The sequence below is a fragment of the Ambystoma mexicanum genome, chromosome 11, assembly GCF_040938575.1.
Source record: "Ambystoma mexicanum isolate Mex_15411 chromosome 11, UKY_AmexF1_1, whole genome shotgun sequence".
Lineage (NCBI taxonomy): Eukaryota > Metazoa > Chordata > Amphibia > Caudata > Ambystomatidae > Ambystoma > Ambystoma mexicanum.
In genome coordinates this window covers 572,826,938-572,852,713 of record NC_090934.1, presented here as the reverse complement: position 1 = coordinate 572,852,713, position 25,776 = coordinate 572,826,938, and the positions used below count along the sequence as shown (strand labels likewise).

Here is a 25,776-nt window from a genome sequence, read left to right as displayed (position 1 = left end):
CACTACAGGGTGGTGGGCTGAAGAAAACAGAAACGGCCCAGCCTTCAGGAACACAATTGCGTCATGGGGGGGGCTACAGAGGCCTCCGCTGGACGGACATCCATGACAAGTTAGCTGACCTAGTCGCTTACAGAAACCCACCCGAATTTTTGATAGTTCACTTGGGGGGCAATGACCTAGTAAGCATGGGTAGAAAGGTTTTATACGAGGAAATATGTGCCTCACTATCAGGCATCTTGCACAATTGGAGGGACACAGAAATTTATTTTCAGCAATCCTGCCCAGGAAAATATGGGAGGGGGCCACCTGCTATAAATCTATAGACAACTCCAGGAGGAAATTGAACAGAGGGCTTGAAAAATTCTGTATAGCCAGGGGTTTGGGGTTTATAAACACACGGCCATAACACTAGGGGACCCCGATCTGTTTCACAAGGATGGCACCCACCTATCCGGGCACGGCATGGAGCAATTCTATAGAGAAATCACTGATACTTTATCCACCAGAGGCTGCAAATAACCTAACTTTTTGGGGAACACAGGCAGCCGAAAACCTACTTGTGTGTGGCGGCACGGGCCAGGGGGGGTAACCTCAGGACCCGGTGCCCAAAAGTACGATATATTATGTTATGCGCTTATTGTTTATGTTCCATAACCATATCTGTAAACAATAAAAACCTACTGCTTTTTATTGCCAACACATGACCAAATGTGTGGTGTAATATTTCAGGGGGAGGGCAAGGACTGTAGGGCATGACGCACTCACCCCAACACAACAAATGTAAGTTTGCCCGCATATGGGTCCAAAAGTTATGAGCAACGCCGACGGGCCTCCCCAGGCCAGGCTGGGTAACTGTTGCTGCATGGCGGCAAGCTCAGGAGAGGGGCAGCAGCCCACACACAGGGCCAGCTCCCCTCTCCTCCAAGCTGATAAGGGAGTCAGCAGGCTCTGGCGCTTCAAAGCGCAGGAAGGGTGAGGTAATAAAAATACCTCACCCTTCCACAGAGACAAATGGGTGCCGTGCACCCATGGGGGAGGCGGGCAGCCGAAAACCCAGGCAGGGAATAATACAAGGAGATCCCCCCCCCTCCGAGGGGGGCTTAAGCTGTCAGCTGCAAGGCTGGCCTGGGGGCTGGTTCTCAGCCCCTGCAGAAGTACTTCAAAGACCTGGGCCTTACCAGGTCCTATATATGAGCTGCTTTCAGCTAAGAATAATCACAAGCTGTTTCTGGACCCTGCACAGGGACCCAAGCACCCTAAAGGAAGTTTGCTGTGTACTTCCTGCTCTTTTTTCTTTTCCACAAACCCGCCCACCCTGGAAAAAGGTGAGAAGAACAACGCAAAGAAAATCAGGACACTGTATGGTGTCCACAACAAGTCGTGGGACAAGAAAGGCAGCACGGCAAGAGGGGGTAACCTCAGGACCCGGTGCCCAAAAGTACGATATATTATGCGCTTATTGTTTATGTTCCATAACCATATCTGTAAACAATAAAAACCTACGGCCTTTTATTGCCAACACTTGACCAAATGTGTGGTGTAATATTTCAGGGGGAGGGCAAGGGCTGTAGGGCATGACGCACTCACCCCAACACAACAAATGTAAGTTTGCCCGCATATGGGTGCAACAGTTATGAATATATGCCAACAGAAGGCGGACTGGTCTCCTGCAACTGCCTAAGATGGACTCAGTAGACATCCCCATGAAGGCAGATCTTGGACTTGCTTAAAATGGCCCAGTCAATGGGCTATGTGTATTAGCTCTGATCATGCGTATTGTGGGCATGCTTTAAGTGGTGCCCGGTGCTTTTTCTAACTGCTTCTCCATTGACTACCTTGCTCTCCTCAATAAATCTGGTAGGAAAAAGTTTTAAAAGGACATCCTGGTCTCCAACCACCCAGGCCTCCCTATCGCTGACACCTACACCAGTGCCTCATCTAAGGAAACTCTCACTGACATCCTCTTTTTCGTGCCTTCACCTGACCTATGGACCCTTCCTATGGTCTCTGTGCTCTCTCCTTTCTCCTCTTCTCCCATTAATGGCGGCACCCGTTGGGATGTCCTCTTGGCCTCCTTCCACTCCTCTAAGGCCATCATTAATGTCTACGCAAATGGGACCGTCTTGGTCCAAGGCCCTCAGGCCAACCTTCACCTCTTTGATAGACACTTCCCGCGCCTCATCAACTTCCATTCCTCTCCTGCTCTCCCCCCCTCTCTGTCCTCGGCTACCTTGCCTCTACCCTCCCTCCCTGCCCCCTCCCATGCTCCTTCTTCACCTCCGCAGGGCGTACCTCTGATCTGTACCCCCCCCCCCCCGGGAGTCCTTTAAAGATGGCAACCTTCTCCACATTGCCACTCTTAACTCTCGCTCTGCCGTCAAACATTCCTCTGATATCTGCCGCCTTCTTGAGGAACTGGACCTTGACGTACTCGGTCTCACTGAGACATGGTTCACGGCCAGCTCTGTCACCAGCTTTGACACGCTCCTACATGACGGCTACAAGATCCTCTCTGTGCCCAGGCTCAGCCCTGCTGGGGGGGGTGTGGCCCTTATCTTCCTTGAGTGGATTCCTGCCACGGCTATTCCCACGCAGACCTACTCCTCTTTCAAATGTCTTGTCTGCCGACTCTCTCTCTCTCCTAGCCATTCCCTCACCGTGGCTACTCTCTATTGGCCACCTGGTCAAATTTCCTCCTTCCTCTCCGAGTGGGCGGACCTCTCCTCCTCACTCCTGTCCTCAACCACTCAACTCCTCATTCTTGGAGACTTCAACATCCACCTGGATGCCTCCTGTCCCCCCTCTGGACTCTTTAGCGACCTCTGCGACTCTCTCTCACTCTCTATTCTCCCGTCTGGGCCGACCCATTCTGCAGGGCACACTCTTGATGCCCTGATCTCTTCTGACCTTCCCCTCTCTGTCCCTCTCTCCACTCCACTCTCCTGGAGTGATCACTTTCTCCTTTCTTCTCACCTCACCCTCCCTACCCCACAGGCAAAGCCACCCTCATCACTGCCACCTCCCTTCTCGGTCATCCGACCCATGAAGCGCGTGTCAGTTGAGGCTTTCGCTGCCACCTTCTCGCCCCCCCTCCCCCCTCGGCTGACTCCCATCCTGACACAGTCCTCTCCTCTCTCCACTCTGCTATATCTGATACTCTTGATATCCTTGCCCCTGTCATGAGAATCCGCCTGAAGCCCAAAGCCAAATGCAACTCCGGGTATGACTCTGATCTTGTCACCCTTAAACGCAAGTGCAGGGTGGCAGAGAGGAAATGGCGTGCTTCATGTTCATTCTCTGACAAACTGGCCTGTCGCCTGCTCCAAAGGCAATACCGGCTCTCCGTTCTCACCAAGAAGAGAGCCCTTATCCAAGCCTGCATCACTGCGGCATCTAACAATTCGGCCGAACTCTTTAAAATCTGCAAGGAGCTGGCCAATCCTGCTACAGTATCTACCTCTCCTGTCCACTCCCAGGCCCTCTGTACGGCACTGGCCTCCCACTTCATTTCAAAAACTCAGACATCCTGTCCTCACTCTCCTCCTATCACCTGCTTCCCTCTATTCCCTGCCCGTCCTCTGGCCCCTCTGCAGCCACCCCTTCTCTCTCCTTCTCTGCCTTTCCCCTTTTTTCTGCTGACGAGGTTTCGAGACAAGTCCGATCGATGAAAGTCTTGTCAAAACAGGTCCACCCCTGTTCCTCCAAAACTATCAAGGACCACATCGACTCCTTGGCTCCTGCCCTTGCTGACTTCTGCAATCACTCCTTCGCCTCTGGAGTCTTCCCATCCCCTCTCAAGTACTCCCTTGTGCACCCCCTTCTGAAGAAACCCTCTTCCGACCCTTCCTGCCCAGCTAACTATCGCCCAATCTCTATCACTCCCTTCCTGGGAAAGCTCCTGGAGAAACTGGCCATCTCCCAGCTTAATCTCCATGCTGAATCTGTTGGTAGCCTTCATGACCATCAGTCTGGCTTCAGAGCCGCCAGAAGCACGGAAACTGCTCTCCTGAACATCCGTGAGGATCTACTCTCGAACCTTGACTCTAACATTCCATGTGTTCTCATCTTGCTTGATCTCTCTTCTGCCTTTGATACTGTCAACCATACCATCCTGCTTAACCGTCCCCGTGACAATCTGGGTATCACTGGTCAGGCTCTGGCTTGGCTGACTTCTTTCCTCTCAAACCGACCCTCCCAGGGCCAACTGGGGTCTTTCCTCTCTGACATCTTTTTCTCTACCTGTGGTGTCCCCAGGGTTCTAACCTCTCTCCCTGGCTGTTCAACCAGTATCTGGCACTTCTTGCCCACTGCATCGCTGCTCTCTGCCCCAACTTTCAGTGCTATGCGGATGATACCCAGCTTATTTTCAGGCTACCCTCGGCCTCCTCTTCTCCTTCCCTCATCTCTGACTGTCTTTCTGCTATCCAGGAATGGTGTGCCGTCAACGACCTCTGCCTTAATGCCAGTAAGACTGAGATTCTACTCATCGGCACACCCACTCCCTCCTTCCCTGTAGCTTTCTGGCCGGCCTCTCTTGGCCCTCTTCCTGCTCCTACCTGCAAGGCAAAAAACCTTGGGGTCATCTTCGACTCCACACTCTCCTTCTCTCCTCACATTTCTGATGTTTCAAAGAAGTCTCACTACCAGCTGCACCTCCTCAGAGGTATCCTTCCTTTCCTCTCCTTCCCCCAGAAGCTTACTGTCTCCAGAGCCCTGGTTCTCTCGAAGCTGGACTACTGTAACAGTCTCTATCTAAATCTGCCTGCTTCTACTCTCCGCCCGCTGCAACTCATCCAGAACAGGACTGCGAAACTTGTCCTTTTTTTTTTTTTAATTTCTTTTATTGATTTTATACAAACAAAACAATGAAAACCACACAAGCAGCATGCATAATCATAATGGTTCAATTACACATCAAGTTATCGTAGTCACTGCTCCCATTATCCCTCCCTCCCCCCGTGAGCCTATTTGTCCATCTCTTTCAGTGTTTGGCACATGCGGCCAAGTTTCCGGCTACTCGCATCTTGCCATGCCACCGTTTCAGCCTCCGCCCATTACTGTAAGTCCTTCCACCATACATCCTCCTTAGGTTTGTGGCATTTCTTCCACCCCATGGCGATCCTACGTTTCGCAAGCACATACGCCAGATTTCTTAGTTTCTCAATATGTTTGAGTTTCCGTGGCCTAGGGAACCCGCCCAGTAAGCAGGCCCAAGCTGTGTCTATGACAAGAGTAACCCCTTTATCGGCCAGTTTCTGCGCCACATCACTCCAGTAGCATCTAATAATCGGGCAGGACCAAAACATATGTGTCATGTCAGCGTTTTCCCTTTTACATTTAGGACACGCTTGTATGCCAGCGTTTCGGAACTTAGATATCCTCAAGGGGGTCATGTATGCCCTATGCGTTACATACAGCTGAATGTGTTTTAATCTGGCATTTCTAGATACTTGTTTGTGGTAACCCAGGGCACGCTCCCACATCCCGTGCGCCATCGGGGCTCCCTCTTCCATCTCCCGGTCCAGTCTCAGATGCGTCAAATCTTTACCCACCTTAGCCATCACCATCTCGTACAGTCTCGAGATCTCATGAGACTGCGAGACTTGTCCTTGGCCTCAAGCCCAGGGACCGTATCTCTCCAGGACTGAAATCGCTACACTGGCTCCCTGTGGCTGCGAGGATTAAGTTCAAAACCCTCTGCATTGTCCACAAGGCCTTCTGGGGCCTTGGGCCAAAATACCTTCAACTCTCTCTTCCTAAATATCTTCCTTCTCGAGCTCTTCGCTCATCCGCCTCCAACTCCCTCAGGGTCAGCCGCTTCTCCAAGCAACGAGTTGGGGGGAGATCTCTCTCCGCAGCAGGGGCCTCCCTCTGGAACAGCCTTCCTGCCTCCCTGAAACTTGAGGAGAACCATCTCCGGTTCCGGAATCAGCTCAAAACCTTCCTCTTTGCTTCTGCTTTCTCTCCCCCTCTCCCCTGCTAAATCACTGAAACTGTACTGAATCAGCAACTGGGCCACTCGCCAATCCTGGCCCTTGGCCCAGCCACTCTCCCCTGCACTGCCTCCCTGGCAATCCTTGCACTACGGGACTGTCTCTGTATCCCACAGCCCCCCTTCCCAGCACTTGTCTGCACTTATCTTGAACTTGCCACCAGCTGGCCGTTATTATTTATCCTGTATTTTACTAATCACTTTGTACTGCACTTTCCCCTCTCCCTTTCCCCTTGCACTTATCCCGTCCCCCGTACCCATGCACTTGCGCAATCTGAATGACACCTGGCCTAGTAGGATCGTTTGTCTGTCTTCCCATGTTCCCCTCTCCCTGCCTCGTCGCGCCTTGAAACACTTGTGTATAGGCGCGTTACAAATGCCATATCATATCAACTATGGTGGCATTCAGTAGTATGAGTTTCACTCGCCCAGGTTAATAAAAGGGTCTGTTTATGATGTGGTGAAACCTCCAACGTGCCACCAACCCGGAATGTCACCCTCCAATATGGAGGTCTTATGTGGGTAACTGTTAGAGCACAAATGTATGTGATTGTTGTTTGCACTCATAATCACAAGTGTTGCTTTTCTTGATTTAATTCGTTTTTTTATGTCCAGTGATGCTTGTCTTTTGTTTGTTCCTTACGGAAAAGGAGGCGTGTGGTGTGTCACCCCTCCTGGGAGCATGGCATCTCCCAGGGCTCATGCTGTCACAGACAACGTGACTAAACTAATAAAAGTAATGAACGGCTTCCCGCTCGTCAGTCTTGTAAGTAACTGACTCCGGTGTTATGTGTCATTATTACCAGCGCCATTCTGGCGCTGCGTAGCTGGCTGAGAGCCTGCCTTGCAGGGCCCTCCACTGGACAGTGCCCCTGCCGGGCAACGCTGTCCACAATGATCTCCCCACCCCATGCCAGTAGAGTCCCTGCCTGGAAACCCTACTGGCATGGGCCTGCAGAACCCCTGCTGGGCAACTGTGCATGCCACCACTGGTGCCCCTACTGGGCAACACTGGCACTGTCCTTGGTGCTGGCCCGTGTGCACACAGGCTGACCGGGTGCCCCCGGTGCAGAGATGTCAGCTGGCCCCCAGCATTGGTGTTATGTCAAGTGATCCTCACATAAACAGGGTGACCCCTGCTTCGAATCCTATCGCGTGACCGCAGTCTTTGTGTCTGCTGGGTGCACCCCAGCCTTGGTTCAACAGGCCTGCGTGCCCACAGGCCAGGACATTACAACCCTTACCTAGTGTCACCCACTGTCTGGATCTACCCGGAAAAGAGGGAGACTCTTCCATCACTGTTGACCTGTAATTTGCGGGTCGAACCCAATGCGTGAATCCCAAAAGGTTAATGACAGCACCATAGCTATGCAGTGTAATTGTCTTGTCCAAAGATCTCGCAGCACGGAACCTTAAAAAAAGCTCAGAGGAGCCCTGACTCGCAGCACAGACAGCTCACAACAACGAAACGAACTAAATGGCAGTTTACTTTCCGATCTCACAATTCATATCTGGTTCTCATCACCTAAACAATTCACATTAAAACTTTAAAATACTGATGCGATCAAAAATGGTAAAATGACAAGTCTAGGTGGCTAAACTCAGCCACGTCACATGATAGTATCATTGTCTCCAATTGCTCTCATCCAGTTTTCACGTCTGCAATGAGACGCCTCACACATCGCTGGCACAATTTGAACTGACATTCAAGAGACTGGAGCGGATCAATGTTTTTCAGGCTGCCGGCTATATGTCAATCGACGACGTGCGCGAGAGGCTTGTCGTGTTATGCAGTAAAGAATCACAGACGGTAGAGTTTTGGAGGCGCGTGCTCGGCATGCATAAGTGGAGGGGCACGAGAGATCCCCTCGGACGACCATAGAGCGCCTTCTCAAAAGTCGAAGACCCGAAGCTCGTAATTAGTTGGAGACTCACTCCAGCCGAGTGAGCCTTTACCCGGCGTCTGGCGGTAAGGGGATTTTTCCCGGTGAGGGGACGCTCGGAGGAAGGGAAATGGGTTCCAAAGTCGGTAACCCGAGGCCCGGTCACTATTCAAAGTTATTACCCGTTCGGGGCGTGAGACTATCGGCGAGTGTGCAGCGTCGTCGTTGCTGCTGCTACTGCTGCAGCCTGCTCCCGGCTGTGGGGACGTCACGGATGGCAATGGGAAGTGGGGCCGGGCCGGAAACGGCGGCTCCAGCAGGGATAAGGGAGGAGGAAGCAGCGCAGGCAGGCAGGCGCAGCAGCTTCAGGAAGTGACCGGAGCGGGCAGCCTGCAGTGTCCGCAGACAGCAGCAGAGAGCGAGGGATAAAGGCCGCAGCTCCTTCTCCCCGACCCCGGGCTCTGCTGCCGCACCCTACCCCGGGACACGGCCGCAGACAAGCGACGAGGTAGGAGAGGGGAGGCAGCCTGCTGCGGGGCTGTGTGTGCACGCAAGGGCTGGGGAGGAGGGAGTGCTTGAGTGACAGGGAGCTGTGGGCATCAGCGAGAGAGTGGGGAGCGGAAGGGGGTGAATGAGAGAGGAAGAGTTTGGAGGAAATGGGGTTAACTGCCATGGACTGGCGTGGAGAGGATTAAAGGGCTGGGACCACAGATCTAGGGCTGCTGGGCAGGAACATTGGGGGGTGTGGCAGAGGACTAGGGGCTGGATGGAGGAGGGGTGATAAGGAGCTGGGGCTGTGTGGTGATGGAGTTGTGGCAGCTGTAGAGGGCAGGGTGTGTGGTGATGAAGGGGTGGAGTTGTGTGAAGTGGTTGTGACAGCTGATGAGCATTGGAGAGTTGAGAAAGTAAAGGGGTGATATAGGTTGGGCATTGGAAAGGTGCGGGCTGGTGGGCACCATCCAAGGCATATCATACTGCCGGGGTTAAACAGGGACACCGGAGCTTTTGGGAGTGATGCATGATGGTCATAAGCTTGGCGCATTGGAAAGAGGGGGCTGTGGGTTTTGGAGTCCTGTGTGCCTTGGGGGTGTGGGAGCTAGGGGAGGAGTGGCAGAGCTGAGTGCATTGCCGAGGCCCGAGGGGGCGTGGCAGGAGATACATGGACATGGGGCAAGAGGTGCTGTATGTGACGTCCCAGCTGTTCTGTCGCGCATGCGCGAGCCTCGTTCTGGCCCCGCGCATGCGCAGAGTTAATAAACTGCGTACGGGGCATCAGTTGCCGCCGGGACGCGTAACATGCAGCCTCGCGTCCTCCATCCGTGTGAATGAATGCATGCGTGTGCGTGATTGATAGCCTCTCGAGGCACGAGAGGCTCCACAACAACTGGCGACGAGGCAGGACGCCACCGCAGCGTTCGCCCCATGCACAAGGCAGGGGAAAGATTAACAACGCTACGTTGTGGTGAGGCACGGACCCGGCGAAAATACTCCGGTGACATTTAGCATCAAGCACACAGCAGTAGCGGCCTGTAAAGGTGCTCGTGTGCTGCTTCAACGTGCAGAACAATTTTTGGAACTCTTGGTCGTCTCCAACACCCCGGGGACGGCTTCTTGAACTCACAGACATCTCAAAAAGGTGCTGAAAGACAGGACATGGTGGTTAGTCAACAGGCAGCAATCTGAGGTACGTGTGAGAACCATCCTAGCCAGGTTTGCGGCCTCTAAGACATTAAGAGGTGCCTGTGCGACCTGTGACCATAGCAGGAAGTGATGGGGAGGCAGAAACTGCGGCAGTAGTGATGAAATCGCAACAGGGGTCTTTGTTACCAATGCAAGAATTTGATGTGTCTGGTCCCCCGTCGAAATTGGGCCCAAGGTGGTTGCTATGGATGAAGAAACTGGATATGTATTTCACAGCAACAGGGATAACTGATGATGATGCGAAGAGGGCGACCCTGCTGTACTCGGCGGGAATGGACGTCATAGGGATATATGAATCACTCAACTTGCAAGTAGTCACATATGCTGCCGTCAAGACTGCGTTGGAAAACCATTTTATACCACTTTCCAATGTCGATTACGAGAGATTCTTGTTCTGTGGGGAAAAACAGAGGGAGGAAGAGTCCCTGGATCAGTTTTGTGCTCGGCTAAAGTTGATGGCCACCACGTGTCGATGGGACAATGAAGAGTCGATGATACGTAATCCGGACCTCCAGGTTTGTAGTTCTGGGAAACTGCGGAGGCAAGTACTGAGGGAACCAGGATGGTCCCTACAGCAAATATTGGACAGTGGCAGAACGTATGAGCTAGCAGACGTGAGAGGCGCCAGAATGGATGCGGCTGTTCGCCCAGGCACATCTGAAGATGCATTTGCCATCGGAAAAAGGATTGGGCTGAAAGACAAGTGTAACCAGAGAAGGCATGGCACTCGGTCCCCACCTGGGTCTGAATCAATCTGTCAGTACTGCGGGTACGATTTGCCTCATTCAGAGGAGTGTCCGGCTAAATCAAGGTCATGTGGCCGGTGCAATGGGCCAGGTCACTATGCTCGGATGTGTCGTGCCCCCGCTCCCGTGTCAACACAGAGGGGCCCGGCTAGGATTCGGGGGAGCGGGTCAAGGAGGCAACGGATCATCGCGGCACTGGGGCAGGAAATGCAGAGATTGCAGGTGGCGGAAGAGGAGGAGAAAGTTGAGTTTTGTCAGAAGATGTCTAGCCTGCCAGGCGACGAACCCGGGAGACAAGGCCCCACCGATAAGCTCGATGGAGCGCAGTACAAAGCCGTGGGGACTGTCCACGTGGACTTTGGCTCGACTGGTCGCGGCATGTACTTCCTGGTGGCCGTCGATCAATGGTCAAGTTACCTGGAGGTGGTGGTGGTGGAGTCGACGGCGACGGAGTTTACCACAAAGGCATAGGACAAGATGTTTGCGACACACGGATTCCCGGACATGCTTTGTTCGGACAATGGGCCGCCGTTCACAGGCAGCACATTTTCACGATATCTCCAAGAAAGGGGGATTCAGCACCGCAGGGTATCCCCGCTATGGCCGCGAGCAAATGGTGAGACCGAAAGGGTTATGCGCACCTTAAACAAGGTATTGCAAATTTCTGCCAGTGGGGGTGAAGATTTGGAGACAAAGCTTGTGGAGTTTCTGAGGGAATACCGTACAACGCCACACCAATCTACGGGAGTTGCCCCCGCCGAGGCCCTGTTTGGGCGTTGCCCTAGGGGAATGATACCGGAAATCAAAGGCCGCAGGCCTGGAGTCATTGATGATAAGGTTCAAGAAGAACGCGCTGTGCGCAACCAGAAGGAAAGCGACAGAAGAGGTTTGCAAGAAAAGGAAATGCGCGTTGGAGATTCGGTGCTGGTTCGGAACCGGCACCCGGAAGGAAAGTTGTCCCTGCCCTTTGAACCTCGCCCTTGCAAGGTAACACATGTGAAAGGGACCATGGTGACGGCGGCCTGTGAGCGCGGCACCGTCACCCGCAACCGGTCTTTCTTTAAGAAGGTGGACACCTCCGCCGAAGCCCGGACCCCGGATGAGGCATCTAATCAAGAAATAGTCCCCGGGGCTTCCGATGATGGGTCATCGAGCGACGTCGCTCCTGCTGAAGGCAATGGGCGCCTCGGGCAGGCGGTAACGCCAAGGTATCCTGTCCGTCGAGACCGGAGGCTACCGGTTCATCTAAAGGACTATGTCCTGGACTCAGTGACTGAGCCGAGATCAACCTAGCCTGTGTTTTGTTAACATATATAGTTGATGATGACCAGTTATGCGAGGTCTGCGCACCCCGAATGTTGTACTGTTTTTTGGGTAAAGGAAAAAAAGGGTTGTGACGTCCCAGCTGTTCTGTCGCGCATGCGCGAGCCTCGTTCTGGCCCCGCGCATGCGCAGAGTTAATGAACTGCGTACGGGGCATCAGTTGCCGCCAGGACGCGTAACATGCAGCCTCGCGTCCCGTGTCCTCCATCCGTGTGAATGAATGCATGCGTGTGCGTGATTGATAGCCTCTCGAGGCACGAGAGGCTCCACAACACTGTATTAGGGGTTTTGTACACGGAGAAAAGGGGACTGTGACCATTTATTGATGAATTATTGGGAGCCCTTATGCATGCTGGATGGGGCATTAGGAATGTGAGTGAGCCTGTGGGCACTGGGGAGCATTTTATGGGGTGGCAGCACTCCACCAAATGCTCTCCGGTGCCCTCAGGCTGCATCCCATCAAAACAGAAGTCATTTTTTCGCTTAAAACGTTTGGTTACTGAATCACTTGATGACCTGTTTTAACATTTAAAATTGTGGACGTTATGTTGTTCCCATAATGCTCTTTGATTTTATGCAAATCGACAGGATTGGGTTCTATATAGAGATACTATGTTGTGCATCCTGGCTGGGGGCCACGCCCCGCCCCTCCTAGGAAGTGACGCTTCCCTCAATAAATGTTTTCATTTCCAGCACTGGGTAGTACCTTAATTGGGGGCTGATTGAGTGACAAGGAGCTGGGCTGTGGAGCAAGGCGAATAAGGTATTGTCAGTTGGTGGACAATGTACAGTGGGGGGGGGCAGGCGTGTGGGTGACGTAGCTGAGGGGCATTGGGCACTTGGAGCAAGGGGTGGCTTTGGTAGCACGATGAGTTGCGTGGGGGAACTCGGGAAGGGCAGTGAAAGCATATGATGGGGCAGCGAGACCAGAGGTGGCGAGTGGCAGTGATAACCCATTGGGGGGGGGGGAGCACGGTAAGGCAGTGGCTGCGGCTAGTGGGAGGCGCAGTAAAGGGAGGTTGTAGAGATGAGTGGCAGTGGAACAGGAAGAGGCATAGGGGCAGTAGGGCATTGTGAGTCGGGTAGTCCGAGACCAAGTAATCGGTGACACGAAGGCAGCCAGGAGGCTTGGAAGGTAGTGGGTGGAAACAAGACACCAAACGTTTACTTCCTGTTCCTCTAGTGCATCGGAGTTAATGCGGGTTCTGTGTCCCGGATTTCACCCCGTAACGTGTGTTCTGTCTGAGTGAAAGCGGACGGGTAGGAAGTGCCGCGTGTTGTATATATAGCAGGTCATTATCATTCACACAACCCTGCTTCCTCCATGCTGCTAGCACTCCTCCAAATCAAAGGGGGGGGGGGGTCGAATTTACCGTAGCACACGGGGGTCGGGGGGGGGAACACACCCCTTCGTCCAACACCTTCGTAAATGATCCATATGGTTTAATGACATTTTGCGTGTTCGGCACTGCATTTCATTATAGTAGCACCCTGGATACCATAACCCTCTACCCCCGACCCCCTGCATTTATTGGGTGTCGCCCGCACGACTATTCACGCTCGTGGCCAGCCCTATTGCCTGCAATGGGCTCTTACCCTCCAAAAACACAAACCTCGGATTACACCCTCCTAGAGGTAGGTTGAGAGGTAAACTGTAGTCACTCCCAAAACAAGACTCGTCAAGCATGGCAATGCCATGTGGCACGGAAATCCACAGGCATGGAGCTTAAAGCACCAAGTGTTACACGGAGTGTGGCGGGGGCACAACAGGTCACAGGGGGGGCGGGCGCTGGCGCCATCGGGCGCCCCCAACGACCCTCACTGATGGCTTGTGGGCTTTGCCCTTCCCAATGAGGATGCGAGGCATCCTGGCATCAGATGTGGAAGTACAAGGTGTCATTCAAAGAGCAGGGGTACTGGGAAAGACAGAACAGATGGCACAAGTGAGGAAGTAGTGTAGGTGTAAAATCACAGCAGCAAGAGGCGGCTCTTTAATCAGGTCGCCTTGCCAGAAGAATGAATGTGCCCCCAGGGCAACCATGCCCCATAAATACTAGCGCCAGTGGCTTAAGGATTAGCCACTACGTTCAAGCTCTGTTGGGAGCTCGAACCTGAAACAAAGATTCTTCACCACCCAGACCTGCCTTACAAAACAAACCTGAGAAGAAACTGGGAAAGAAGACCACTGTGATGTTGTTGGGTAGTCGTAGGCTCAAGATTGGCGGCCCGAATCATCAGGGAGGAGGCTACCCTCAGCACAGAAAGAGAAGGCGTCAGCCATAATGGCCACATAGTCTCATTTACACCGACCTGGTCCTTTGCACTGAGAGCAGTAACAATGGCGCATTTAGGGCATACCTTCTCCTGACCTCGTAGTGCCCAAAAGTGCACATCTGAGTTTTTATTATCCTTGTTATAAATAATAAAGGCCTAGGGCCAAACATTTATTTCCATAGTTTTGTCTCATGGTGATGATTTTAGTTTACCAGTTGCCTTATGCCACTGCTCAGCCTAACACCACCCATGTGCGAGATCCATTTTGACATTGCAAACTTTGGCTTCTGCAGTAGACCCAAATCAAGATGTCGCTTGGGTTAAACCAAATTGTTCTCAGCCATCTAAGATGTGCAGTCTTTGCAGCATGAAGGGTACAGTAGAGTTTTGCAGGTGCTTGCTGCAGTAATGTGTGTACCCCCTGTAGTTCTACTGATTGATACCGCCTTTCATCCTTGCGCAGCACATACAGTGAGCACCCTCAATTGGGTTAATGGTAATGCCTGTTCCAATGCTATTTTACCAGGGTCCCTTAGAGAAGTACATCTGCACTCGTTTGTCATGCCTGTACAATGAAAATACCCTCAGGCCTAGCTCGTCCTTATATACAAAAGGAATGGCTAAACCCCTTCTCCACCCATGAAACAGCACATATAATAACAAAAAGGTACATTTTTGAAAAAGGGGGGAAGGAGTGTAGCTTCAGTTGTGAAATGCTTTGTCATATCTGCAAGGCAGCCTTAGTCCTTGGGGATTTGATCCAGCAGCGTTGTCAGCTGTGTACTTCTCAGCAGGGGCTCATGAGCCAGCAGTACTCTTAGTAACGACGGTCACCACAACCATTGGTACTACCTGTACCCTGCCTTTCTCTCCTTGCAGGTACCTATTTGCCAAACATGTCATTGCACCCCGTTTTACCTGAGGCCACATGCATTGCACAGCTTTGCGACTTTGCTTGGCATGGCACAAGTGTTCAGCTGTAGGCCAGTCTCATCGCATCAGATGGGCCTCGGAGAAATCAAAAGAAAATGCAGTATCAGAGTTGTTAACAGTGGGTCAGAGATGGGGTAAGATTTGGCACATTAGAACTGGCCTTGCAGAATTACCTACACTGCTGAATCACAGACTTTCTTTGGTAGTTGTACACTGGCGTTCATGCATGTTTGCACATGGCCTTCCTGTGCCCTGCATAGTAACTTCTCTTCTGCATGCGTGCACGTGTCCCTACTTTGGCCTGCTGCACACTAATGCTTCGTCGTGCACGCGTGCTCCGCTATCCTGCACGCTTCCCAGTGCCCACAGGCCACCTTTACCCCCCACCTGTTCCATGTATTCTGACCATTTACAGTGTGGTTCTCTTGTTAGGAGTCATTTTGTTCTTGACGAATTTTGAAATCGATCAGGCTGCTCTCTGCACAGGCCTTGCAGGTGCGCTTGAACTGGCTGCCCTCGGAGGCACTGGCCTTTGGCTGGTGGGAGGTGGCTAATCTTTGAATGGGACCCCAGCGCATCGTGAAGCTGCACCCACATTGGCACGAAATAGAGCCACTTCTTAAACCTTCATGGATACTTGGGCATGGAGTGTTTTTTTTTTTTAAATTTTATTTATTTAAAAAAAAATCTTTTTTAGGGAATGGCACTGTCTTGTAAATTATAGGAGGCACGTGAATGCCGCTAGGGGGTGGGGGGCGTGGAGGGAGCGGTAGAGGGGTTGCTGCGTGACACAGGAGTGGTCTGGATGCATTATGGGATGGGCTCCCAGGGGCACAGGAATACAGGGAGCTCTTGCACCGGCAGAATGAGCATTTCAGTAGGCGGAAACAGACTGCTGTCTGGGATGAACATAGCCTTGGTTGTTTCGTTGCTGTTTTTCAATACAATGTAATCTATGTGAAGTGTTCAGTCCTCAGCGTGGGGCGCAGTAGCATACATGACCGCCGCCTTCCCCAGCTGTGCCTGGGACCGGACGGAAATCCGTCCAGTTTGTGACTCATTGTTTTTGGGGGGTGGGGGAACAAGAGAAAAATGTGTTTGTGCTGTATGTACCGTATTGAGGGCCTGATTCATGGAATTTTTAGTACAGTGCAGTGACTTTGCACTGCAGACATACACTTTGCGCTGCTCTGTGAATCAGGGTGTTTGTTGGCAGTGCAAAGTCACTTTGCACCGCACTAAAAACTCCAAGCATCCGGCCCTAACTGTTAATGCCCATGTTGGCACCTTTTTCATAAGGTAATTTTGGTAACCTGTTTTGTACACATGTGGACATTTCTTGTGAAATGCAATTGAAGTTTACTAGCTGTGATGTAAAGATTTTGAGCCTAGTGCGGGCCTTTTCTCCCCAAAATGTAGGTGTTTGCCTTTGGATATATATATCCATATATATTTGAGTGACTTTGAGCCTCGCAGGCCACACCTGGCTTTGTTAGGGTGGGTGATACTGGGGACGCCCTGGAGAATGGGCTGTTCTGGGACCTAGGGAGTCCGGTACGCTGGGAGAGCAATTGGTGAATGGAGGGATCTTTCTGGGGGGTGGACGTTTGGGACTGATGCACCAAAGAGCTTTACATGTTAGTTCAGCACTGGCCATACCCAGAGGGTCTCATGGCGCCTTACAAGGTTGGAAAGTTCAAAAGATAGGAGTGGAAACTGAAGGTAAAAATAGGTTCATGCTAAAATAGGAAGATTAGGATGGACAAGTGGTAGCAGGGGATGGATTAATGGATTATGTGTAGGGAAACCGTTTTGTTCTGAGGCAGATTCGGAAAGTGGTGATTGGGGGGGGGATACAGTGCAGATGTGAAGTGGGAGGGTGGTCCATGCTCTGGGTAAATGCTTGTTTTTTGTGTGCATGTCAGTTTGCAGAGTAGAATGTGTAGAAGATGCTGGCTGGCTTGTCGGTGATTGTGTGCAATGGGGTTTCAGTTTGTCATGAAAGTAAGATGGCGTTTTGAGGTGAATGGCTTTGCAATGCAGAGTCCTTTTTGAAGGGAATTCCAGGGGGTACGGGGAGCCAGTGGTTCTGGGCAATGGCTGGGGTGAAGTGTGAATGATTGCTGTAGTCTAGCCTGGATGGAACCAGTGCTTGGTCTGCAGTGCAGAAGTAGTTGGGGGAAGGATGTGTGTCTTGAGTAGGAATTGTAGCTTGCATGTTTTGGAGACACGCTTTATACCCAGAGGTTTCTAAGCGCGGACCCGGGGATCGAACTTGTCTTGCTTCCAAAGCAAGCACATTGCCCCTGGGCTATCCTCCCACGTAGTCTGAGAAGGAATGGTGGGGGTCAATGGTGAAGCCAAATTATTTGACAGGTGTGGGGAGGGATATGTGTGGGTTGTCTATGGCGAGCTCTTTGATCCAAGGGGGTGGTTGGTGCTGACTAAGGAAACCGGGCTGGTCTGACAGCAGCCGTGTGGAATGGGATGTTGTGTAAGGTATCCCTGGAGATTGGGGTTATTGAGTGCGAGAAGCATCACTGGAGAATGGGGTGGTCAAGCGCATGCATTGGCAATGCCAACAGTTTGTGTAGGCATGTGAAAGGCACTTGCCAAGGACAGCCGTAGTGGTATTAACTGACCATTGATGGTAGCGGGTGCAAAAGGATGCAAGTACCTGGGCATCGAATAGCGGTGTCTGGCAAATGCCTAATACTGATACACAAGCCAAAACTGTTGGCTTTGCCAATGCTTGTTTTTAACCGGACTTCAGTGAAGGATATGTTGAGTGCTTATAAATCGAGTGGCTGAAGGCAGACCTGGTAAGACATTTTTATTATACAAGTAGGGGCTTTACACATCCAAATCATTAACTCTCAGAAGACTGCTTTAAAAAAAGCACTGCTGGGCACTTTGAGTGCAACGTTTGATGGTAAAGCTTGCTTAAAGCAAGGTCAAAGGGTTCCCACGAGGAGGTGTTTTGGGAGGGGCAGGAACTGAGTGGGAATGACCATAGGGATTAGCATGGCAATGAGCAAGCAATGGGTGGACAAATAACCAAACACCTACAGACTGTGTGTTCCTCCCCAGCTGTACTGTAATGCAATCGTTTCGGCTTACAGGTGCTTTGGTGTGGGGGTGACATTTACTGAGTGCATCATGCATGCAGGCCATAGCGCCTCAGTTCAGCACTACGTATAGCGGAATGAGTTAATGAATATAAGCAAGTGTGTTCCTGGTATGGATTCACAGAGCCAAACTGAAGCGGCTGATGATGGAACTGGTTCTAGCTTTCTCGGCTAAAGGTGCTGCAGTGGGTGTGTGCAGGTAAACCTGCTCTAAACGCAGCAGGGTGTGGTTATTCCGGTATCATTCACCTCGCCCGCCTTGTTTGCATTCCTTCATTGCCTTATTACCTTGCTTCGTGTCTGGATCTTTTCTACTTTCATATGCAGAGAATGGTAGTGGTAATACTATGCCCGCCTTCCCCCCAATCCTTACTCCTTCACCCCTCTCTTACGAAGCATGGCACCACACTAGGAGAACCGCTCCCCGTTTCAAGCTTTGCACTAAGGGCAGTGGGAAGCCTCCCCTTGGCTTTGCTTCCATTGGAAGCAAGTAAACGGCTTCTAAGGGTTAATTCCTCCTCCTGTGATGGCCTAGCAGGGGAGTGTGGAACTCCTAGTACTATGCCATAGCAGGGGAATAAAGCCTCTTGAGGGCAGAGAGCCTGGGGGCAGATATTTTTCTAGTGTTGGGGCAGGAGTGAGGAGGACACCAGTACAATATATCGGCGTACTCTAGGGCAAGACGCTGTGCATTTAACTTTCCTTGTCAAGTAAATCCGATGTCTTCCGCCCCACGCCCTCCATTTCCCACCTCGCCCCCTGAGTCCTTATCGGAGATCTGAATACTTATGAATGACCTGAAAATCGACCAGGCGAAACAAAGTATCCTACTTTCCTGTGCGACTCCCCTCACCACTGGCAGTTTGGGGGCTCCATTGGTTTGTGGGGATCTATGTGATCACTGTGCTGCTGAAAATGCTGACTTCCATTACACCAAGACACAGTGATCACATAAATTACTTGTTCCACCGCATCCCCATGCCCGCTTCCCCCTACCTACTTACCTTTTTGGCGGCACACTTCTGTGTGTGCCGCTGACTCTCCTCTATCGCTGCAGCATCAGTTCCCTTCCAACTGGCGCTGCTGGGTCTTATCGTCCCCCACTATCCATGGCATGGAATCGGGGGACACCCCCGGCTCCCATTACACTGAACAAGAGGGGCGGGAGACACCCCTTGCAACTCCTGCTCCTCTTATTTGGTGTAATGGGAGTTGGAATGTTTGTATGGCCCAATGGTGCAGTAATATATACGTTGGAATGGTCTGATCAACGTTTTGTTACCGTTCCATTTCTGGCAGTCTTTTAAAAAAATGTTATTGGACATTTGTATGGCGTCTATACACAAGTGTTTCCAGGCGGTTCTAAGGCAGAACAGCCTGGGGTATACCGACTGGGAGACCCTTTGTGAAACTAGTGCTGATTTCCCAAGAACCATAGGTGGTCTACTTGTGAACAGTGTCTCTAATTCGAGTCTAAACCACAACGAAGAGACTAGAAGGAAACCTGGGGAAGCTAAACTTGGTGGGCCTCAGTTATTGCACTGGACCCGTTCTATCATTCTAACAGCAACTCTGTAATTGTGGCTTGGGTATCTCTACTAGCCCAAGGAAGGTCTACTTTCTTACCTTTTGTAACTCTCGGGGCAGAGCCCCATAGCACTCGGAACAAACCCAGCTTAACATGGTATCATGAGAACGTGCTTGCTCTTTCAACCAAAAACATTTCTGATGGTGAAGATGTGCTCCGGAATGGGTTCCACCGAACCTCCAGTTGCCTGAGTGAGTGGAGTGTGACTCCCTCCCATCGAAATAGCGGGCTTGGACAGGCAAGCTATAAGGGTTAGGAAGACCTTCAAAGTAAACGTTAGTACTTTGAGGAGTATGCCTTCTACCTGCAGTGCTTCAGCTGGACACCCTCTCGTCCCCACGCACTGCACCCCTAAAACAAGTCCCAAGAAGGGTTGGCTCTACATCTGTAAACTTACCTGTGTTTTCTTTTCTTTTCTTCTTTTAACCTGTAGCCTGCATTAACATCTTAATGGTTGTGAAGTATATTGCATTACTCTTTCACCCTGTAAATGTGTCTACCCAGTGCCCTACCAAGTCCCCTTGATTGTTGGCCCCCAGCTACCACTAGGTGAGCTGAGGAAAGCTTAATCCTTTCCGGTGTGCTTATGGTTAGGAAGCTAGGCCTAGATCCTAAATATGGGTCTGGGGAAATTGCCAGTCTCTCCAACTGGAAAATGCCTTTCTGGTTTGAGGGCTACTGCAGTTGGCAGCAGTGGGGTGGGGAGGGGGGGCTCCTGCACTGCATCCCTGAGCTTGGCTGCAGTGCAAGAGTCACAAGCTGCAGAAGGGTCCCAACGGCAGGACACCCTAACTGTCCTGGGTTTGAAGAGGGCACAATCCCGTTTTTGGGAACATTGAATAGCGGTTTTCGAAGGCGTTCAGTTTCTAAAACTAGGATTAAACTTGGCAGGGCTGTACTAATAGAAGGTTAGGTTGATGCCCTTGCATTTTGCTCTGCTGCTTTAGTGTGATTCAAAACGCCCTTGGCTGCTCCCTTCCACCACGAATCATTTTTGTATTTAAATATTCAGCCTGCATCCAAGCTAGATGCTGTTATCGCCTTCTTCTCCCTTGCCAATTCCAACATCCTGAGCAACCGGTGACTGAGCAAAATCTTTTAATGGCGCACTCGCTGTTTCCAGCATTGACCACGCAGTGAGTCAGAGGCCCCCTGTCCACGCATAACACCCCTCCTGCTCCTGTGATGGGGAGTGGAAAGAGCTGGCTGTAATTTGGCAGTCTGCCGGTCTGGCACCAGACATGCTGACTAATGGGAACGCTCTCATTTCAGCATGTATTGTTTTGAAGACTGTCTCTTTATGAAATAAGCAACGTGTGTGTGCGCGCGCGCAAGCCATCTGCTCTAGGTAGAGCCGTTTCATACAAACGTAACCGAGGATTTCAACTGCAAAGTGGTTTATAGCCAGTAAGCGTCTGATTGAGCTGGGTTTTTAATACACTTAATTTATCCAAGCGCGTATAACAAGCAATTTGCATATATAAACTTACTGCCTTTTCATCTCATTGCATTCATGAAGCTTTGGCAAAGCCAGCAGTTTGGGCCTTTTGGGTAGGCACTGGTGAAGTGGTACTGCCGGTCCATAAAATAGCAACAGCTGTAAAATGGAGCGATTACCTGGGCATAGGGTGTCAGTACCTGGCAGGTGCTTATCTAATGCCTCAAGCCAAAACTGTTGGCTTTGTCTTTGCTACGTTAGGATAGGATTTTAGTGCGTGCAAGAGATGCAAAACCCTCTGCATTGTCCACAAGGCCTTCTGGGGCCTGGGGCCTCAATACCTTCAACTCTCTCTCTTCCTAAATATCTTCCTTCTCGAGCTCTTCGCTCATCCGCCTCCAACTCCCTCAGGGTCAGTCGCTTCTCTAAGCAAGAGTTGGTGGTGATCTTTCGCTTCGGCTGGGGCCTCCCTTTGGAACAACCTCACTGAAACTTGAGGAGAACCATCTCCGGGTCCGGGAGCACCTCAAAACCTTTCTCTTCGCTTCTGTTTTTTCTCCTCTTCTCCCATGCTGAGCCCCCTGGCGGAAACTGCACTGATCACCTGGCCACCCTCTGATCTCGGGCCCAGGTCCCCTCCACCACCAGTCCCACACCTGCACTGCCTTCCTGGCAACCCCTGCACTCTGGACTCTGTATCCCTACAGTCCCACTACCAGCACTGGACACCGGATGTCTGCACTGTCTACACAGCTGGCCGTACTTATTGTTATTCTATTTTCCCATTTACTGCACTTTTCCCCTCCCCCTCGCACTTTCCCCTTCCCATGCACTTGCGCGATCTGAATGACACCTGGCCTAATAGGATTGCTGTCTGTCTTCCCTCTGTTCCCCCTCCCTTGCCTCGTTGTGCCTTGAAACACTTGTGTATAGGCGCGTTATAGATGCCATATCATATAAACCAAGTGGCTGAAGGCACACATAGTTAAGACCTATTTTTATTAAACCAGTAGCCATTTACAGCTGCAATGAACTCTCATCAGACTGCTTCGGCAGGCAAAAGTTTGATACTGCTTGATGGAGCCAGCTCAAAGAGATCCCAGGGGGATGCGTTTAGGGCAGGTATTTGGTGGGAATCTCCATAGGGATTACCATGGCGATGGATCATCAAAGAGAGGGTAACCAAACGCCCACAGGCTGGGCCCCTCACATGCCATCTCTCCTCTACATGTATTCTACTGCAGTAGTTTTGGCTTGTAGGCGAGGGTCACCTACTAGCACAAACTAAAAAGTTAGGGAGGGTAGAATACCCCATTGGCTTAACATACCGCAAAGCAACCATTCAAAATACGGGACCCATTCTACCGGCATGCTATCCATCAATTTGATGTGACTGACTGCACCAAATGGGCATTTTTTATTTTATTTTTTTAATGTTAGCAATATGGCACAGATATTCGGTCAAGGTAGAAACCCACACCGTTTAACTTTAACAGTAAGAATGAAGACGCCCCCTCCCCTCAAAACGGAGGTAGGTGTGCACACAATTACATTCATGCATTTAGGACTGCACAAACTAAGGACGGACATGTATGCCCCATAGCAGGGTTACTGAGCTCCGTCGCCACCACTTTTCAGCCATGTTTAAAAAATAAATAGACATGCAAATCTGACCTTATTCCTGGATAAACATTAAACTCGTTAATCAAGCAAGCAAATTCCGCCCAATCGTGGTATTTCTCCTTCCCTGCCACAGTAGCACAACTTGCACTGTTTTGCAAGTACCTGGTTTTACAGGGGTTTCCTTACTTAACAAACGCGCACCTCCCTTCGACACATTGCAAACCGCAATTACGATTAATGGATTAAACCAAAATCGTTTCCCCTTTTTTTCTTGCTTTAAAAAAAAAGTTGCATTTCCCTTTTTTACGCCATCAGCAACTAATGGGAGGCTTAGACTTTTACAGGTAGGAGGAGGGGGCGGGTAGGCGGAGGGCGACATCCTTTTTGTGTTCAAACCTTGCAAACGGACAGGCTTCACATTTTTAGTTAAGCTAGAGTGGGTGGTAAGCATCTGTATTTCACGCCATTTGAGTTCTAGGTTTGTTTTTATGAATTTTTGTTTTTTTGCACAAAGGCATCATTAATTCTCTTGCACTTAAACCTTCCAACATGGCTACCCACTATGGATTCGAGGCAGCTTCCTGCTCTTATGATTACACTCTAGAACTCTGCCCACCTTTTCCTTATTCCCGTCATGGTCCTTGATGTGTCCTCTTCCTCTCCTTAAAGGAATGGTTCGGTCAAAACTTTTTATTGTCCCTACGAGTCGGCCATGTGTTTTTAAGCCTAAGTCGCTCGATTTTAGAAAAATTTCCTATGGACCTTACCCGAGTTTTCATCCATTAAACGCACGCGAAAACAGGCATCGGGGAGCTGCCATTTTGTGATAATCCTATCACTTGCCCCATCGCCCTGGCTGACCTGCTTTTGCAGCACTAAATCATATCCCCCGCCCCTGACTTTATCAAAACATTCATTTTCCCGCCTCTCTCCGTGACGTTACTGTGCTGCGTAGGCAAACGCCCCCAGTCGTCTTCTACGCGACTTCACACATAACCCGGAAACCAACACAGATCAATTTGCAGCACAGCGCGCCACAATTCGGAATATGAAACTGTACTTTAAAATCAAACAGCAACACAGTACATTTGGTAAAGTACATTTATTTGACATTAAATGTTTATAGAATATTCAGCAATTGGCATATTCGGAATGTGTTTTCTTTTTTTTATTTTTTATTTTCACTCTATCCGCAAATCCTGTACAGTTTATCGTGAGTCACGCGCTGTTCCTTTATGGTACACAGGGTGTTGGTTTTCGTTAAAAGAAGCACTTTGGTCGCACGGTGAACCGCAAGGCTGTTCCATCAACTAGGTAATAGGCCACCGTAAAGGTTGATATGTTGCTTCTAGCCGCTAGTACCGCGTAAGGGCATATGGGCCCTTGGCGATCGTCCCATAAGATCGTCAAGGTAGTGCAGTTGTTTACAAGAAGCTGCAGCTGGGGATAAAAAATCCATCTGCCGGTGTCTGGAATTGGTGGCAGTAGCAGTAGGGTAGGATGTACCTGTTTGAAAACATAAAAATTATAATTAGTCTCGCCAGCCGATCTTTATTACTATTTATTTTATTTATTATGGCCGATCTGAAACTATTTGCTTGCAAGGATAGTGCAATGGAGTATGTTCGGCTCTAAAATCAATGCGAAAACTAACGAAATAAATCGTGGTTAACACACAATGTAATAATTTTAAAGCGTTGAACCACTGACAAACGACTGTTTGTCTACATGCGTGTGGAATGTGGACCTGCATGCCCATGTGCCCAGTACAAAAACGATCCCACAAACGTTTAACTTGCTCTTCATTCATTCATCCATTCATTAATTCTTCATTCCGGTATAAAAGCGTCTAAAGAGTTACATTATATTTGCCATTTCCATTGTGTCTCTGCGTAATGCAGTCCGTAAATCTCACTGTGCCAACGATTTTTCATATACTGAACTAACATGAAACTCGGTCTAGTTTCAGAATTTTCTGCCTTATCGTCTTACGTTATTGCACTCCTCCTTCAAATGAAGTCCTTTCGGCATGGTCCCTGTCTCTCCGTAAAAAAACAATAGAACCTTATACTGCCAGTGCGAGTTGTGGGCCTCTTCAGGCCGCGAGCTGAAAATCAAAGCCGCTGACCTTCACTCTAAATGAGCATACATTCTTACTTTGCAACATCTCGTAGTAAAGCCATCTGTGAGAACTTGAATTTTCGAATCCATCTATGTACTAGTCCTCAATGTGCAAATGCGAACTGGCTTCTCTCCCATCTGCAACGGCTCGCTTGGCGCGTTCTAAGGCCCCCAATTTTGTCCTCGTTGTCCGCGAGCTTTGCAGCCATAGAGAACCATAACTATGGAGACATTGACTTTTTGGGGGAAGGTCAGGGAAAGTATAAAGTACCCAAGGAGTTGAGTTGAAAGTGAGATTTATTTTTGATTGTTTTATTATTTGCAATACGCAAGCCTCCCTCGGTTAACAGTGCGCAACATTTACATGAGATTGCGAAACTTAGTTACAGCAACAAAAATATATACATACACATATTCACAAGGTCAGCGATATGAGGTGAATAGAGAGAGAAGTTAAAGATGACACCCATGATGTTGGCCACCCAGGATGGTGAAGGTAGGGTTTAGGGTTAGCATACTTTGTATGCACACTGTACAATAACATGATTTTCAAAAAGACAATCAGATTACAATCATTTAAACCGGGATTTGTACTTCTCAACGAGCTCTGCTTTGGGTGGACATGGCACATAGGCAATGTTCGTTGGCAATGCATCAGTGCTTTGCACAGAAACGCTCAAAATTCCATATCTGTGCTTCTCGAGTACAGCAACAATAAGGCCTTTAACAAAGTCGAACTCCATTTCCTCATATACTGGTTTCACCACCCATTTCTTACTTCTTTTTGAAAAGGCCGTAGTGTAGTGTGGCATCCCTACATTTCCCGTAGTCCTAGATTGTTCACGGCACACATTCTCGTTATGGGTCAAGACCGCAAGTAGAGTCCTATGTTTCATGCCCTGTATGCCGAAATGCAATCGCTTTGGCCTGTACTTTAGGCACATATTGTGGAACACCTCCAAACTTCCTGTGTGACAGAATTCTGTCAGTCCTCTCAAATCTCTTGATGGAGTTTTATCGAAAACA

General features: G+C 50.2%; 1 protein-coding gene across 7 annotated transcripts in view; it reads left to right on the top strand.

Moving 5' to 3' along the window:
• The first annotated feature begins 7,880 nt into the window (after positions 1–7,880).
• CTTN (cortactin) overlaps positions 7,881–25,776 on the top strand; it is a 382,583-nt gene continuing 364,687 nt past the window's right edge. For 3 of the 7 annotated variants that reach the window (XM_069623422.1, XM_069623420.1, XM_069623417.1), the window contains exon 1: positions 8,180–8,383. The gene's annotated coding sequence lies outside the window, so the exon portion shown is untranslated. Of the gene's footprint in view, positions 7,962–8,178; positions 8,384–12,389; positions 12,409–25,776 lie in introns of those variants that run through there. The other 4 variants (XM_069623423.1, XM_069623421.1, XM_069623419.1 and 1 more) reach the window with 3 other exon arrangements.